General features: G+C 34.3%; 1 long non-coding RNA gene across 1 annotated transcript; it reads left to right on the top strand.

Moving 5' to 3' along the window:
* Positions 1 to 3,737: 3,737 nt before the first annotated feature.
* Positions 3,738 to 5,582, top strand: LOC147491815 (uncharacterized). The gene is made up of 3 exons (XR_015199938.1): positions 3,738 to 3,797; positions 5,012 to 5,129; positions 5,307 to 5,582. It is a non-coding gene; the product is annotated as an uncharacterized LOC147491815 (long non-coding RNA).
* The last annotated feature ends 429 nt before the right edge of the window (positions 5,583 to 6,011 follow it).

Genomic DNA, 6,011 nt, shown 5'->3' with positions numbered 1-6,011 from the left:
GTGGGGGTGTAGTGTGGGTTGTGAGTGTAGAATGAAGGAAGTTTAAATAGGTTTTGAGCTTCCAAAACGAATCGGCAAGTTTCCAAATTGTTTAAGGCAATTTCCGAAAATAGAAAATTTCCAAACCCGAAAACGGAAACAAACCATATTTTTTATTTTCTAACAACCCTGGTATCTTTAGAATAGTAACTTCTAAACTCTCTTAGATTTCATCTTACCACCACATCTAATCATAGGTATGCCAATTATGACAATATTCTCAACTTTCACTCCAAAACAAACTTTAAAATGGAAGATCTTCTACAAATCATGATAGAATAAATAATACCACCCCCAAACAATTCGGGAAGGTGGGATTAACAATAAAATCCATGCACAATTTGAAAAGAACAACATTATATTAAAATTGAAATTCAAACAACATTTAACTACCAAATTCAAAGTTAACTACGGAATTTAACAACGTAACATCCTATCTACTAAAAATAATAAAAAACAACATCAAAACAACAAACAAGGAGAAATCTAGCTACTCTTAAAGGGTCGAGGTGGGGATAAGAATATGAAGTTTAGTGATCAAGCATGGAAAAACCAAACACCCCACCCCTAAACAAATTTTTGAAAACAGGTTTGTAAAAATTTGTTTTAAAACGTGGGTCTTTTAAAGTCAGATTCCCTAGACTTAAAGTGATATATATGTATTTACATGCAGTTTCCCATATATCAATAATCTAAACAATTGTGGATCTTTCCATAAATAGTTAACATGGAATCCACCATTAAACAGAATTAAGCACCAAGATTTCCTATGATGTAGCTTAGTGGAATGAGAGCAAAGACTTATAGATCTAAAACCTAATCGAGCATACTGGTCTAGGTGATCCTCGGAATGTGGTGATTGGGTGTGTTTGAGTTTAAGATGTTTGGAGTACTAATAGAAGTCCGTTTTGTTTTAAGGTGATGGCTGGAGATGACAATGACGTTTACTGACTTGGAAGTAATACCATATCTGCTGATTTGGGATCAATATTAACTCAGTTGGTGCAAACTATTCAGAGGGGTCAACATGCTAATCTAGGAGATCCTTTTGCTAGGAGAAACAAGGATTTTGTTACTTTAGGAGGCCAGAAGTTCAAGGGAGAGAAAGGGGCCATTGATGCTGAGAAATGGGTTACTATGTGTGAGTCCGTGTTTGCTAAGATGCAACTCACTGAGGTGCAGAAGCAGGAGTTGGCTTCTCACCAGTTGGAGGGGTCAGCTTTATTTTGGTGGAGGTCTATCAAGGATAATGTGGATGTTGGAAATATGACTTGGGAGGATTTCCAAGTAAGATTTGAGGGAAGGTTTGTTCCTAATGCTGTTAAGGAGCAATTAACTGAGGAATTCTTTCATCTGACCCAAGGAGGGAAAACTGTTACGGAGTACGTGACTAAGTTCAATGAACTATCGAGGTATGCTCCTTATCTAGTGGATACCCAAGTAAAGAAGAACCAGAAGTTCATCCGTGGACTAGAGCCATATCTATCGAGTTATTTGATACCCTTTGATTCAGACACTTTCGATCGCGTGTTAGATTTGGCATTAAGATATGAACAATTGGATAATAAACCCAGAGATGAGAAGATTAAAGAGAATGCCCCAAAACAAGTCAGCTTACACCTTATTTCTAGTCAGCCACGTCAAGGGCAGAGAAAAAGTCAGCATCATCCATATAATAGGCAAACAAGTAAGCATGTGGATAAGGACGTGAGTGCTTCGCTAAAGAGATTTGATGGTAATTGTTTGAACTGCGGGGAGGTTGGACATACTATTCGAAGATGTTCTAAACCCAATGAACTAGTAGGCAAGTGTTATAAATGTGGACAGCTGGGACACTATGCTAAGAACTGCACTGGTAAATGTTAGGTATGTTTGAATTTGTTGTTTGCTAGTTTCCTTTATTGGTACTTAGCATGTAAGAAATTATCGTATGATTATGAAAATAAAATACTGGTTGCTTTAATGGTTAGTTTCTTATGAAATTTATAATTGAAATTGTTCAGCATGTTATAATGTTGTTTTCCTAACGGAATTTTCGATTTTTAGTAAGTATTGGTTAAAGAAGAAAGTGTTATTTTTAAAATTTCATATTTGAGTAATTTGGAATTTACCCAAGGAATAAGGAAAACCCTTTTGATAAAGGTTGGAGTTGAAAGTTTTTTTATATTGTCCAAGTTACACTACTACATAAAGGCACATTAGCCACGGTTGGTCAATTGGTATAAACCACTGTTTCCCTAATAATAGTGGCTTTTAGTCATTTGCCACGGTACAAAATATTTTTCTAGTTTTGGATAAGCAAATACCACTAATTTCGTAAAACAGTGGTATATAATATGACATATACCATGATACTATCAAATATAGCCTAATTTAGTTTTTGGTATACATATATCCATTTGTTTCTTAGAAGATGGTGGCTTATATTTTTCCCCAAAATTACAACTACCGTGACCAAAAGCAGGTTCTCAAAAAACAGAGAAAAAGATGAAAAACACAAAAGAAAAAAGGGAAAACCCGTGACTTCTCATCTCCCACTTCTATCCCTCCCCAATTTACGCCACTAGGGTTCATGAAGTTGGAGCTTAAATCACAGAAAGTGGACTGCAAGGTTGCTAATTTTTCATGTAAGCAAGTTCTTCTTGTTGTTGATTTCTCAAACTTTCTTTGAGTAAATTGCAAGGTTGCTCTTTTCTTTCAATTTTGTTGCAGAGTTTTAATAATTTTTTCTGCAATTGCAATAACCAAGGTTCAAGAAGTTGGAGAAATGTTGATGTGAAACTTCTCCCAGTAGCTGCAATTATTTCCGTTAGAAGAAATCATGAAACTCACGCAGTTGCTCTCAAAATCAAAGCGCCACCACCTCCCCAAAGACACCCGCGTAATATCAACGGTGAGAAAAACTTCTTGACTTGTTGTGGCGTGCACCAAATGATCTTGTAACAATTATTAGTCATTTCATCACTAAGCTCAGCTGATCGATTATGAATAATTGCATTTTCTTCAAGTCTTAAAAGGTATTGAACCTGTTGCAATTTTCTTTCAATAATTGTTGCAATTTGCAATTTTGTTTTTGCAACTTTAATAATGTTTCTTTTCAATGCCCTAATATATATTTGGACTCCAAAATTTTGGGTATTTTTAGTGTAAAAATTAAAATCAGACATTGTAATATATTCATAAGTTTTCCTTCGCCATTGTTCTTCACCTGCTTTTCAATTATATACTTAGGAATTTGTTGAATGGTGTAAAATAATAATCTATTGCTGATTGATGCGTTCCTGATTCATGCATTACATTATTTTTTTTTCTTGTTTAATCAATCATGTTAGGAAAGTCACCCATAGTTTCCTTTTATTTGATTCACCTATAATTTGTGATCATTAGCCTCGTGCCACTAGTCGAAAGGCGCAAAAATTAGACAAGCTAAATTGCGCATGCTTGGGTTACACTTTGACATGGATCTTAGTGTTTGCTGTAATGTCTAAGGGACTTGGACTTGGTTATCTGATCATTCTGATTGATGAGTTATTTTGGTTATCTTATTTCTGAATATTTACTTGGAAGTAATGACTGGGATTATTTATTTGGTCGTTGATCTTTATTATTGAATGAAGTTCATTGAATTGCATAGTCGTATTACAATTTGGAACTATCAAGTCCGTGCATTGTAAAGCAAGACAATACCTTGTTTTTGCAGATTAATGGGTATGGGAGTATTGGGAAGAATCTTTGCCAATTTTGCTTCCTTATTACAGGTACCTTTTTATCTATCTTTTATTTTAAAATGGCTTTTTATACTGGTGATGCTTTGATGGTAATATAGTTTAAGCACTAAAACCATCGAACTGAAGTATGGACTGTACTTTGTTTAGACATGTTAAAGTCCCTCCTAGGTATGCTAATGCGTGTTCGTTAAAGTGCATAGGTGATTATAGGTTTGGACATGGTAACACCCATTTCTTGTTATGCAAAGAAACAAAGCAACATAAAGATTTCAAGGAAGAGTTTCCAAACCAAATTTCAAGGTTATACTCTTGTTACTTGAGTGAATATATAAGTGTCTTTAAACCATGAGCAAGGCTATCCACTATTAGTTTGATACAGGTGAACAATATGATACTTACATGCATATATACCTTATGGTAATTCTATCTAGTTTAATATTTCGTTGGTCTAATAAAAACATCACCTTGTGGGTTATCATTACACTAGTTTTCATATAGCTAGTAGTGATTGTTAATTGCTAGTGTGTTTTGGATGGACTAGAACTTTGGTCATTGGCCAGTCAATTAGGTGGCAGTAGAAGGTCCATGGTTGTACTCTAATTGATATGGGTGTTTGGTTCATAGTTATGTTTTCATATGAATATTATGGCTACGTTGTTGAGATATAATAATGTAGTATAGTGGTGCATGCCAAAATTCAGTTGCCACAGTTAGGTTAATGTTTAGAAAGGGCAAGGGTGAACAATGTGAGTCTATCTGCAAAGTGTTTGACTCTCCAAATCTACCCGAGTTCGAAGCTATATCTGCATACCTGCATTATTCATCCTAAAATTTATATGCTCGTCATCTTGTGTGTGTGACCTGATTTCTGAAATAGAAACTTGAGAAGTTGTTATGTGAAATGAAGTCAGAGAATTTGATATATACAATTAGAGTTTAGTTAATTTACTTAATTTTATTCATGTTATTTGAGTATTTGAAGGCTTATATTAAATGTTGCTTTGCTGAAATTGGAGTTAGGCAGTTTGTTATATATCGTAAGGGAGTTCTCTTTTTCGGTTGAATTATATATTTTAACTTATGAATTGGTGTTTGATGCTGAATAATGATAGTACTATTTAAGTTCTCTGCTGATATGCTTTCCTATAACCCCTTATAAATTTCTTGCCGATACATGTATATAGGATTGGTTTGATGAAATTAAAATTGATGCTATGTATAATATAGTTTCATGTACCTGGTAGGACTGCGCCGAGGCTTTGGCTATGATACAAAAATGTTAAGTCTAGATATATGAACCGAAATGTGGCTTGGTTTCAAGTGTTTCTCCCTTATGCTTGGGAAATGGAGTCTCAAGGACTGGTAAGTGGTTACTCTCTTACAATTTATTCAATAACACAAAAGGTTATGATTTTTATTGTTACTATCACTGCAATGAATTACGCTTATTGTTATTAAGAAATTGACCATTCCATAAGGTGTTGACCATGATTTTCTTAAATTCTACTTGAAACCAATTGTTTGACTCAATATTCTTAGGTTCAAGCCGGCCATGGTGTCTTAGCGCTATTTGTACCACTTCCAGTTAAGGTTTGGGGCTTTATCTGACCGGCCATTTGCATATTGTTGCCAGTTGAACGCTCGATCACAAGGTATTATAAGGCTTCACACGAAGGATCTAGGTGTTGTCAAAGTCTTTTGATATGATGTATAGATGAAACAAATAAATATATTACTTTTTTTATGTTTTAGATGGATTTAGTAGATTTGGATGGTTCTTTTTTTTATGCTTTATTGAATCAAAATAGTAATTAGCAATGCATTGTCACTTGTTGGATGTCTATTACTTTTTTGTTAGTTGAATTGCAATATGTTTTTTAAATTCAGTGTGGAATGTTGTATGACACAGCTATTTGTGATGGACAGGTTGTTTGAAAATCATTTTGCAAGTTGTCTGAAAAATGAATCAATCGGGGATTTATATTTTTTTTTCCCAAAAAAACGTATTAACCACGGTTTTAGAAAAACAGAGGTATAAAGAGACAATGTAAACCACGTTTCTTTCTAAACCGTGGTAATTGTACACACTATTTCCCACGGTTTTGGATATCCTAATGTTACTGTTTTGACAAAAACCGTGGTTAATATTAGGACTTTAATACCACGGTTTTGTTAGGATTATTAGTCACGGTAGCTGTTACCACGGTTCTAAAACAGTGGTTAAAGGCTTTTTACCACTGTATA

The sequence above is a fragment of the Coptis chinensis genome, chromosome 6, assembly GCF_015680905.1.
Source record: "Coptis chinensis isolate HL-2020 chromosome 6, ASM1568090v1, whole genome shotgun sequence".
In the NCBI taxonomy this organism is placed as follows: domain Eukaryota; kingdom Viridiplantae; phylum Streptophyta; class Magnoliopsida; order Ranunculales; family Ranunculaceae; genus Coptis; species Coptis chinensis.
This window is presented reverse-complemented; position numbering and strand designations above follow the sequence as displayed.